Genomic DNA, 13,626 nt, shown 5'->3' on the forward strand with positions numbered 1-13,626 from the left:
AGTCTGGGAGAGTTATTTCTTCAGGCTCTTTCTTTGTCTTCAGTAATGCTTTGGCAATTCTAGGTCTTTAGTGGTTCCATATAAATTTTATTATGGTTTGTTCTAATTCTGTGAAATATGTCCTGGGTTATTTGATAGGGATTGCATTAAATCTGTAGATTGCCTTAGGCAGTATGACCATTTTAACAATATTGAGCGTCATTCTTAAAAGTAAGCATCACATCAATAATCAGAAGCCATTTAAGAGAATCCTGCACCATGACAGAAGGCAAAAAATATTTTAAAAAAATAAAGGCAAGATTCTAGATTAATTATTACTGCCAGGATCAAAATATAATACAAAAAATCTAATTATTACCCTTGAAAAAACATGTTACATTCATTAAGATTGATTAAACAAGAAGAGGCCATTGAAATATCACAAAACAGGGACTCTTTGAAATCAGACATATTCTCAAAACAAAAATTTTCAGGAGAAATGAAGACATGAAAAATAAGAGAAAGTATAAATGAAAGAGAGGATTAATATAGGAAGACCAGCAAAAAACTAGAAGTTCCAGAAAAAGAGAAAAAATAAAAGGTTCAATTTATTTCACAGCACATAATTCTCTAAAATAAAATTGCTTACTAAAGTGTTCATTTAAAAATGCTAGCACCTAGACTTTTGGTAAAAGTTTAAAAACCAAAACTCACAAAAGGAAAAATGATTAGATTGTTTTCAGACTTGGTACTAGTTAGCATCATAGGATGCTAGAAGGAAACAGTTCAATTCATTTAAAGTTCTGAGCCAAAAGTTTTTCAATCTGGAATTTCATTCTTGGCCAAAATTCAGATTAGTACACACTGCACTTTTTCTTAGCAAGTTACTCAAGAAGGTACATTAGTAAAAATAAAGTGAATCCCAATAAAAAGGAAACAAAACATCCATGCAGGAAAGCAGTGAATGGAAATGCCAGAATGACATTTGGGCACCAGACCTAGAGAGTAACCACTCCTGAACAGTTTTGTAAGGAAGATCTCCAGGAAAATGTTGAAGCTATGGGAGAGTGGGAAAGTGGACCTTATTAATTAGATAATATGATATGTTTGAAAGTTTGAAAAGCTTTAGCACATTATAGAGGAACAGAACATGAGGAAATATAAAGGCAAAGAGAAATAAAAGAAAATAAAAACCTCCATAGAAAAGTTAGCATCTAAGTATAAAGCAAACAACTCTTATTAGAACAAGAAATCAGTTGTCTTCACAGAAGAATGACATATACTCCAGGCAATAGATATAATAAATATTAGAAGTACAGAAAATAAGCATATATTTCTTCTCCCTACAGGAAACTGGAAAGGTGATTACAGATTTGAGTGGAAAATCTGTACTTAAAAAAAAAAAACCAAAAAAACATGCTACAAATATGAAGAAAATCAGTATGTGGCTGGATTTCTTGAGTATTTTGAGTATTCGGTGGAGAGTGAAAACAGGACACTGTGTGCGGATGGTCTCCTTTGAGTAGCCCCAGAGCTCTGACGTAAAGAAGAAATACATATTCACAGAACACTACTTGGCTGTAGAAGAAATGATACTTACATCATCATAGCAATGAAAGAGGAGTTTATTAGTGTTCAATTTGTATAAACAACCTATGGGGAGAGCACAAAAGGTTTAAAAATTGGCTGCAGATTAAAATGTTACCTAACTAAATGTTATCAATCTTGAAAAATGTAAAGGCACAGCTGCCGGATTTTAAGAAATGGAAGAGAGAATGAGAGGTAAAGAAACAAAGAGGAGCTCAAATAGTGTGAGCTCACAAAGGAAAGAAACTAGAGCTACTACAATTCGTGAATCTAAAAATAAAGGCTTAAGTATACTAGTGACTATTAAGTATTTTATTCTATTTACCAGGAAGAATAAAGATAGTGATGCAATTGTATCAAGAGGAACAAGAAGGTTAAAATAGTAAATAATCTAAATTTTCAACCAACATATCAGGCAGTCAATTAACAACACCTAAAGTTGACAAGTCAAAAAATAAAATATGACAATATTAGTAAGAAGTGGAAGTTAACTACGAAAAGAAGCACAAAGACAAATTTTCAGAGATAGTTGTCCCTCAAAAGGAAAATTTGAGGTAGCTAAGAGCAGTGCAGGGCATTTGTAGGCTCTTCTGTACAACTTGTTTTTTCCTTTGTCTTTAATCATGAGCAAGTGTAATGCTCAAAAATACTTAACAGCAGAAAACCCACACGCTGAGCAGAGCAGCAAGCTTAAAAGAACAAGCCACGGAAAAACTCAAAAAAATCCACTTCATCTCCTCCTGAAGCCCTGTAGCCCACCCTGGAAATCCTCTCAAATGAGCTGGGGACACCCTTTAGGGGCTACAGTTCCTACAACAAAGCTGGATGCTCTTGACATAGTTGTGTGTGTGTGTGCGTGTTTGGGTACGCATGCACATCTAGACAGACAGATGTATAAATATATATATATTATATATATATATATATATCTACAGATAAAATTGCATGCACATATATTATGTGTATGATGTTTAATAGTGCATGTACAATATACAGATCTATAATATATTTAACAATGTAATTAGCATACCATTTATATATAAAGTAATATGCCTATGAAGCAAACTAATTGTATACACTTAACATGTATATTACAAAATACAGTTAGATAAAATAATCACATACTGTGGGGGCTATAGTTTATGTATATTTCCAACTAAGTTTTACATTCTTTATATAGGAGTTTATTTCTAAAATAGAAAATGCTTGCAAAATTAAAATAATGTAATCTAAGCACATAATTCAGTTTCTGACACACAGTGCAAACTATTTAAATGTTAGTTACCTCTTTCTACCTATGCTCAGTAACAGTCCACAGGATAGCCCTGCATTATCAAGTAACCTAATTTTAGCAAAACCAAACATAATCCAACACTTACAGATTACTGTGCAAGTAATCTGTGCAGATAACTGCCCCTCTCTCTCAACGTAACTACAAAAAATGTTATTTGAACTTATGTTTCATAATGTTTCATAAAGTGCCTTTAAGAATTGTAATTCCTACTCAAGTGAATTATTTTCCCCAAATTATTTTAATAATTTAAAATAGACATAAAGACTATTCAAGAAATCAAATTTTAAGCTGAAGAATATTACCATGTCTGTTTTATCAGTACATACTTCCAAAAGACAAACGAAACACTGCAAATCAAATTAAAATAATACTGTCATTTTTTTTAATAAGAAGAAATTTTACTGTCTACATCATGTTTCTTTATTAATTCCTAACTCCCATTTAATAGCTGAAGAGGCAGAACTTTGATTTAAACGATGAATCAACTATATATTTATTCATAAGAAAACATAAGTGAAAAGGTTGTTTTCAAATTATGCATAATAGGATCCCATTTTTGCAAAACCAAAACAAGCAAATGCATAAGTAAATATTACGTTACTTATGTATTTTTGTCAATTGTGTATTGTCAACCAAATAAAGAACTATTTGCTTAAATGACAATAATGACTACCACAGAATAGTAGAATTATATTTGATTTTTACTTCCTTTATGACAATTTTCTATTTTTTTCTATAACTTCTGAATGTTTTATAATGAGAATACATTATTTTCTATTTTAAAATTGCAGCTATTTAAGTTACAGATACTTTACTATACTAAAATTAATTCACATCTATGTCAGCAGGTATATAGTTTTTCATAAAGCAAGGTACACCCATTGAATATTTGTATATGACCATGTCACACTGAGAATGCTATAGTTAAAAAAGGAGTAAAACATGTCCATTTTGCTGTGTAATGTACATTACACAACGATAATTTCTTAGATACATAATACTGTCTTCTCTGTAAGAGATACTGTGAAAGCAAATTATGTGAATATATGGAAGCAAAAATCACTAAGCGTTGTCAGAAGTTCCTGGTATTTACAACAGCTTTGACCTCAAATCAGAAATGCTGAGGATTTGATATCCATGATCTCTCTGTGACTTACTGTTCTATGAACTTCAGAAGAGTAAAGAAAAAAGGATTATCATCTAAGGACTTTAGAAATACATAGGGATTTTTTTTCTTCTTTTAACAGCCATAGCACTGTATTAACATCTTTATTCTGGAAATCATCACCTCTTATTATCTTGGTAAATCATATGTCACACAGATGTGTCCCCTTCCCTAAAACACCAAGCACCCTGAGGACAGATCTAATATTACCTCTAACTCACTTTGGTGTCCTCCTAACACAGGGCTTCCCAACTGGTTTGCCACAAATGGATTATGGCCAAGCCCCAAATACTGATTCTTTTTAGCTCCAAAGGCAGCCAGGACCCAACCTCTGATTCCTCCATCTGTGAAAAGCCTTGTCTGTTTATCTCAGTTGGCCATATAAATATTGTACCTGAATGCCACAGGGAAGAAATAAAGTACCACCTAAAACATTCAGTTTTGTGGCATGTTGTGCTCATAGCACCAAGAGCATGCCACATACCCTGAGGTGGTATTTAAAGTTCATCTGGTTTTCCAGTAATAAATTTGGTCTATGACCTACTGTTGGCTCCTAAAAACTACTGGGACTCACACAAAGATCTGGCCTCCAATGTACTCTGAGAGTTTGTGTAAAGAGCAGTCTGTGGCTCACAGACAATTTGTGTGTGGGTGACACAATCAGGCTATATTTGGAGTCTCCCCCTTTACCACTGGCTAGGATTTGGAAATCTACTCTATTCAGACTCCTGAGATGACTTAGAGCCTCTCCCAACCCACACGCACACCCTATCCAACAAGGGCATCTGTTACTGATGCTTTTTGGCAAGTTCAAGCAGTAAATTCACTATACATGATGTCCTGCTCAGGCAGATGACCATTCAAAATGTGTACCCCTTCTGGCTTTCTACTCTCTCCCACCATCTCATCTTTACACCATTCTATGTTTAATCAATCCTTTTCTCTGTGTGCTCAGGTCCTTCCAATTTTATGGTTAACTAACTCTCTTGTGTCCGCAACATGTTCACAAAGCACTGCCTTAGCTTCCTGCCTCAGTTGAAACCGGGCCCCCTCCCAAAAGGCCCCACTCCCTCACAGCAATGGAGACCCTTCATTTCCTTATACCACACAGAGCCTGTGGTGATCTTCTCTATTATCCTGAACTCCAGTCCCATGTGTACAACAGTCAACAAGGCAGCTTTACTCAGATGTACCACAGACACCCAAATTTCATCATGTCACAAACCAACTAAAATTCTTTCCTCCAAAATCTTCCCCTCATCCAGTGAATGAGAACACCATCAATCCTGCTGCTAAAGCCAAAGACATTTAGAGCTTCCTCACATGCTCTCACACACTACACAGGGAATCAACCACAAAGACTCACCAATTAGCCTAAGTAACAAATCTGCCTATGCCTCTCCATCCCTACCTGTTACTTTTCTAGACAAACTGTCCCCCTCTCTCACAGGAATCACTGCATTTATCCCTGACCTGGCATCATTGTTTCCAGTTTTGCTTCACTTCAACTTTTTTGCGTGGGCGAAAAAATATTTTCAGGCACAAAGTTTCTAAATATAGCCCCTTCAGTGGAAGCCTGAGGGGTTATCTTAAAAAAAAAAAAAAAAAAAGTCCCATCTCATCAGCATGGCTTCAAAAGGATTGCATGGCCTGGCCCATGTCAGCTATGTACACCTCATGCCCCTTGCGTGCTTCCCCTCCCACACTGAAATGCTTTGGGCTGATCTCTAGGTCTTTGCCAATGCTGCTAGAGCCTCTCTTCTTCTTTACCTAGCTTGCTTCTACTTACCTCCTCAAGCTTCAGCTGGGATGTCACTGATGCAGCAAGCCTTTAGTGATCCCCCAAACATAGATGAAGTACATGCTTCTCTGTGCTTCTTTAACAAACTATACTTCCCTCATCAGAGAAGTTTTAATAATTGCTTTGCAGTTGTTTCTCTCAATTGGTTGATTTCAAGGCTTAGAATCTATGTCACATATAGGCAGGAACTGTGTTTGATTTATTTACTTCTATGCAAAGTCAGCCAGCACCCACTATGTCTTCAAAAAAATTTAGTCATCTGGAAAATCCCAAATTATGTTGAGAGTAAACAAGACACATCTAAATAACAGGAGTCAAAGAAAAAACTGTCGAAAGAATATTTAAAAATAGTTTGAAATAAATTAAAATGAAAATACAACTTATCAGTGTGTTAGATTCAGTGAAAGTAGTGCTTAGAGGGAAATGTATAGCATTGAGTGTATGTATTAAAAAAGATGGATCATCTAAATTCCCACTTTAGGAAATTATGAAAAGAAGAGCAAATTAAATCCAAAGTAAGCAGAGGAAAAGAAATAAGAATTGGAGCAGAGATCATTGAAACTGCAAGGGAAATCAATAGAGAAAAATAAAAATAAAAGCTGATTCTTTAAAAATATCAATAAAGGCTAACCCTCTAGCCAAGCTAACTGAGAGGCCACAATACTACTAACAGAAATGTAAAAGGGACATCATTACAGATCACATGGACAATAAATGGATAATAAAGGAACAACTCTATGCCCACAAAATTGAAAACCTAGATAAAATGGAACTATTCCTTGAAAGACAATCTGCCAAAACATACACACACAAAAACAGACAATCTGACTAGGCTCATATCTATTAAAGAGACTGAATCAATAATTAATAACTGTCCAAATCAGAAAGCATCAGACCCAGATGAGTTCACTGGTAAATTACATGAAATATTTAAGGAATAAATTATATCCATTCTCTACAATCTTTTTCAGAGGATTATATGCAGAGGGAATATTACCTTAGGGTAATACAAGGCCAGCATTACCCTAATACCAAAAGCAGAAAAGAAATTACAACCAAAAAAACTGCAGACCAATATCTCTGGTGAACACAGAAGCAAAAACCCTCAACAAAATATTAGCAAATTGAATAATGTATAAAAAGAACTATAAACCATGACCAAGTGGGATTTACTCCTGATGTACAAGGCTTGTTCAATATCCAAAAATCAATTAATGTAATCCAGTTCTTCAACAGGCTAAAGAAGAAAAATCTCATGATCATACATGAATAAATGCAGAAAAAGCAACTGAAAAAATGCAACTCATTCATGATAAAAACTCTCAGTAAACAAGGAATAGAGGGGAACTACCTAACTTGATAAAGAATCTACAAAACACCTACAGCTAGTATCACATATAATGGTGAGAAACTCAAAACTTTCCCACTAAAATCAGAAACAAGGCAAGAATATTCTGTCTCACCACTCCTTTTCAACATCATAGTGTTAAGTCCTCGTTAATGCAGTTAGACAAGAAAAAGAAATAAAGAGTATACAGATTGAGAAGAAAGAAATAAAACCGTCTTTGTTCACAGATGACTGTCTATGTAGAAAATCCACAAAAATTGATAAAAAGAAAACTGTTGGAACTGATAAGCAATTATAGCAAGATTTCAGGACGCAAGATTAATATACAAAATTCAGTCACTTTCCTATACACAAACAATGAACAAGTGAAATTTAAAATTAAAAATACTATAATATGTACATTACCACCCTTGTAAATAAAATACTCAGGTATAAATCTAACAAAGTATGTATAAGATCAATGTGAAGAAAGCCATAAAATGAATAAACAAAATCAAAGAACTAAATATATGGAGACATATCTCATGTTTATGAATAGGATTACTAAATATTGTCAAGATGTCAGTCCTTCCCAATTTGATCTATAGATTTATTGCAGTGCCAATCAAAAACCAGGCAAGGTATCTTGTGGTTACTGAAAAACTAATTCTAAACTAAATATACAGAAACCAAAAATGCAGAGTAGCTAACATGACATTGAAGGAGAACAACAAAGTTGAAAGACTGACACTACCCATCTTCAACACTTGCTATAAAGCTACAGTAATCAAGGCACTGTAGTATTCACACAAGAATAAACAAACAGATCAACTGAACAAGATAAACAGCCTAGAAATAGACCCAGAATACAGTCAGCTGATCTCTGAGAAAGTAGCCAAGGCAATATACCATGGAGCAAACATAGTCTTTTCAACAAATGGTGCTGAAACAATTGAACATGCACATACAAAAAAAAAAAAAAAAAAAAAAGAATCTAGACACAGACATTACCCCCTTCAGAAAAATTAATTCAAAATGGATCCCAGACTAAATGTAAAATGCAAAACTATAAACTCCTAAAACATAAGAGAAAACTATGATGATGCCTTTTTACATACAGTACCAAAGGCATGATCTATGAAAGAAAAAATTGTTAAGCTATATTTCATTAAAATTAAAAAGGTTCTGCTCCGAAAAAGACAGTATGAAAAGAATGAGAAGACACACCACAGACGGGGAGAAAATATTTGCAAAACACACATTTGATAAAGGACTATTATTCAAAATATACAAAGAACTCTTAAAGCTTAACAATAAGAAATCCAACAACCCAATTAAAAAATTGATCAAAGACCTTAACAAACACCACATAAAATGAGATATACAGAGTGCAAATAAAACTATGAAAAAGGCACCACACCATATGTCATCAGGAAAATGCAACTTAAAATGAGATACCACTACACACCAATTAGAAAAGCCAAAATCCAGAACACTGACAATATCAAATTTTGGTAAGGTTGTGAAGCAAGAGAAAACCTCATTATATGCTGGTGGGAATACAATATAGTACAGTCACTTTGGAAGATTCTCACAAAACTAAACACAGTCTTACTGTGCAATCCAGCAGTCATGTTCCTGGGTAATCATTTACGTCCACACAATAACCAACACAGGAATGTTTATAGCCGCTTTGTTCATAATTACCAAAACTTGGAAGCAAACAAGATGTCCTTCTGTAGGTGAATGGATAAATAAACTATGATACATCCAGACAATGGAATATTATTCAGCACTAAAACTAAATAATCTATTAGGCCAAAAATAGACTTGGAGGAAACTTAAGAACATACTACAAAGTGAAATAAGCCAGTAAAAAGGCTACATACTGTATGGTTGCAACTATATGACATTCTGAAAAAGGCAAAACTGTAGCGACAGTAAAAAGATCAGTAGTTTTCTGGAACTAAGGATGGAGTTAGGGAGAGATAAATATGTAGAACACAGAGGATTTTTAAGGCAGTGAAAATATTCTGTATAATACTATAATAATGGATATATGTCATTATACATTTTTTCAATCTCTGTAATGTATAACACCAAGAGTGAACCAAATGTAAACTATGGACTTCGATGACTATGGTGAGACAATGTAGGTTCATCAATTGTTAACAAGTGTACCACTCTGGTGGGAGATGATAATGGAGGAGGCTACGCATGTGTGGCAGCAAAGGTTATATGGGAAATCTGTGTACCTTCCTCTCAATTTTGCTGTGTACCTAAAACTGCTCTAAAAAGCAGTCTTCAAAATATTTAGTGTTGAAAATCTTAAAGCCATTAAATAGATGTTAAACTTTATTAGATAATATGTTCATTTATATAATTTTCTATAAGTACATATTATCTGAATATTAAAAGTGGTATTTTACTTATCTAATAGACTAAATTATTAATTATTAATTAAAATTATTAATTTATAAATTATTAATTTAATTAAATTAAGAGATACTTTACCAATTATCTCTTAAGTATAATTTTTAACTATGGGAAAAACGTATCATTTAAAATAGAAGAGAAGAAGATACAAAACAAAAAAGCTTTGTTTTACAAAAATATAGGGTCCTAAGAGAGTACTGACAAAAACCATTATTTTTTAGCAAAGTCAAAACCTGTCACCAGATTCTTAGTCAAGTGTACTTTTTTACTGCATTAAAAAATTGCACAGAACACTCCACCAAGAATGCAGCAGTGGCATCAGCTACTTATATATATAAATACAGTACATTAGGTACAAACAAATTAGAGCTTGAAGTTCTCATTTATCATTTAGAAGGATCTAGGTCAAATAGTTTATCAGGAGTTAATACTTATTACTTATTTACTTGATATTAAACATAAATCAAACTGCCTTGACTTCCTATTGAAGGCACAGTGCTTAAATTTTTGCATTAGGAGTATATCACAACTGGGAATTTATCACTTTTGTAACCCCAAATCACTTTTGTGTCAAACTAATCATGTGATAGTTTTGATATGGAGAAAAGAATTTTCCCTGAACACTTCACTGTTATATTAATTTCATTGTTTAAAAGGAGAATTTGAAAACTTCAAAATTAATCATCTAAAATAAGAATACCATAAACTGAATATATTTAAGAAACAACTTAAACTAAAAATAAAAATACATTTTATTTTAAAGAACTGAGATTTATACATTTTCTACAGTTAAAAAACCAAATTAATCAAGAACTAATCTTAAAATCATGAGGAAATTTTCATATAACTAGATAAAATGGATTAAAAACAAATGACAAATAATTTCCAGGTAATTAATTCTAAAAGAAAGCATATTTTTTCCCTTGTGACATTTTTACAACTTTCAAGTTCTAAGAGTATCAAATTATAACAACAATCAAAATGTTTTAACACCTAAGGGTACAATTAAGTAAAGAATATCACCTTTGCTCAAAGAAAATATATTAAGGTAGAGACATTCTCAAATCTAAATTATATAAAGCTGTCTGCAACATACTATGATTTTAATGATTATCTAGGTCAGAGTCAATTACAGAAAAAAATGTACATTAAAATCCCATAACAAAGCATCCAGTAATAACTGATGTGGAAACTTAGAGTTCCAAGTATTGTGTGCCAACAGTATTTTTGTTTGAGAGCCCTAATGGGGCTCCAGAGTATAGAAACTGTTGAAGGAGCTTCAAAGGGAAGAAGCGTGAAGATAAAGCTGAAATGATACAGATGCACATATAACAAAATGCATATTTAAATACTTGAAGAGCTTTAGTAAAAAGCAGTAGTAGGCATATTCCATGTATTTTAGAGAGAAATCTAAGGTAGGGGCAGGGCTAGGGGGCAGTCTCTATAGAATAAAGCAGATGACTGACATTCTACCCTAAAATGAACAGAGTTGTCTCATGAATAGTGAATACCCTGCCCTTGACCATAAGGAAAGGATGCTGTTTTAGGTTGAAGTGATAAAGCAGAGACAGATTCTCTCATGAAAGCTAACAAAACACTTAGTATATACTGTTATCTCTTGCTGTGTTAATGAAACCCCCAAAACTTACTGGCTTAAAATGACTGTGTATAATTATTGTTCATGTTTTACTGGGCTCAGGTGGGTGGTTCTCATGTGGTGTGTCTCTTGCAGTTATAATCAGACAGTGCTTGGGGCTGGAGACATCTGAAGCCTTGACTGGTTTGATGTTGAAGATGGACTCTTCAATCACATGTCTGGTGCCTCAGATGGAATGGCTGGAATAGCTAGCCACATTTCTTTATCTCATTCCATATGTGACCTCTCCATTCGGTGAGTTTCCTCAAAGTACAATGGTCTCAGGATTGCCACATTTGGTACATGGTGGCCATTTCCCCCATGTAGAGTGTTTAAGAGACACTTCTGGAAATTGCCTTCCTTTTTATGACCTAGGATCAGAAGTCATGTATATCAACTCAACTACATTCCATTGGCTACACAGGGTTAAATGAGACCCATTGTAGGAAGAACTAAACTAAGGTGTGAATATCGGGAGACATGGCTCACTGAGGGAATTATCCTTGGCAACCATCTACTATACAAGTTTTGCATTTAATATTTCCCAATTTCTACATTAGAAGAGACTGGCTAAAATAAATTATAAACATTTTATGGTTATTTGAGGAGATATGAATGAAATGGGAAAGCACATTTAACTATTCCTTTATTTTTTTTACACACACAGAGTTAAACATCAAGATTGTAGATATCTGGCAAATAATGATGCTGTGATAAAAACAGACCAGCTACTTATATCCAGTATATCTCTAGACCCAGGGCTTTCAATCTAGCACAACTTCTACTGCATAGTGAGGTTTCCCAGAGAATTGACAACATAGTTACAAGAGGTACTAAATCCCATCAGATGGAAAATAAGTAAAATTCTGGGCTTGTGTTGTCATAGTTAAATATATTGATGATATAGTCAGGTCCATACTTCTGAGAAATGATGTGTAGAGTACCACATGTTCCTGTTATGTTACTTTACCCTGCCATCATTGCTCACTACAAACATAAGCATTCTTTTGTAAATCACCTAATTTATCAGAAACTTTAATTATGAACTAATTTGCTACTATAAACACCTACTTTTAAAATTAATCTTTTTAAAAATTACTTTAAAAAATGTAAATAATTTTAACTAGTATACATAATTTTCTGTACAATTTTAAGAAAGTTATTAAATTTTAAATAGAGCAATTTAAAGTTAGGAAATATATATATAATACACCGAGTAAAATGCCTAGCACATAGTGGGATACTCAAATATTTTAATTAGTATGTAGATATACACACATAAACATACATGCACACATATAAAACAATAATTTTTCTAGAAACAAAAACTATCACTGGATTTTTTATCCACTGTTGCAGCAGTATTTCAACAATAAATTTTTGAAATAATACCTAATCTTATGGATACCAGAATAAATATATGAGCACTTCAGTAGAGTCTATATGTATGAGCTTCTGTGGAAACAGCATAGCATTTTTTCTAGGAGACATATATTAAGAAAATGCAGTAAGAATGGTAAAAATATTAATCTGTTCTTTTGTTTCAGTAAAACCATTTATAGTATTGTATCAATATATTAATTAATACCATTATCCAATAACCCAAGAATATCTGATATTACAGATTAAAAAGTTTCTCATATTACAGATATATAATGTATGAATATGGTACTATAAGTCTAATACTCCAGATCTTAAAAAAAATCAATTTCATAATGACATTTAATACTAACCTTCCAACTCATTTTGAATGAGATAATTAAAGATTTACAAATTTTCACTCTTTGGTCTCTTCTTTGTGACACTATTGTTTATCTCTCCTTCTTGGATCTATGTCCCCTTATTATAGTATTTTTCTCCTACTCTTCTACGTTTTATACTATGGTGGTTTCTTTTTTGTTTTTTTCCTACAATCTCATTGTGACATAGCACCAGTCTCAGACCTTAGTCTTTAGCCCTTCTACAATAAAAGGGTGAGTCTGGGTGAATTTTAAAAAAGAAGATTCAACAAATATTAAGAGAGATCTAGAAGGTAAAAATGAAGAAATTTCTGAGAATGCAGCACAAGGAGATGAAAACATAAAAAATACAAAAAAGAGCTTAAGAAGTATGGAAGATAGAATGAGACAGTATAACATATTTAATTGCAGCCCTGGAAAGAAGGAATTTTTTAAAATGGAAAAAAGGCGATAGTTACAGAAATAATGAATGAGAACTTTGAAAAAATTTTTTAAAATGCTATACAAACACAGGAATCATAACATATTCCATGGGATAAATAAAAAATATTATACCTATTATGGTGAAACTTCTAGACAGAAAAGGCAAAGATGAAATCCTAAAAATACTCACAAAACTGCATTTAATAAATCTACAGATAAATCTAAACAAATATTTTATT

At 33.0% G+C, this 13,626-nt stretch overlaps 1 protein-coding gene across 1 annotated transcript in view; it reads right to left on the reverse strand.

Annotated features, from left to right (window-relative positions):
- Positions 1-13,626, reverse strand: part of SPAG16 (sperm associated antigen 16) — a 774,014-nt gene that overhangs the window by 670,176 nt on the left and 90,212 nt on the right. The window lies entirely within an intron of this gene.

Source organism: Camelus dromedarius, chromosome 4, assembly GCF_036321535.1.
Source record: "Camelus dromedarius isolate mCamDro1 chromosome 4, mCamDro1.pat, whole genome shotgun sequence".
NCBI lineage: Eukaryota > Metazoa > Chordata > Mammalia > Artiodactyla > Camelidae > Camelus > Camelus dromedarius.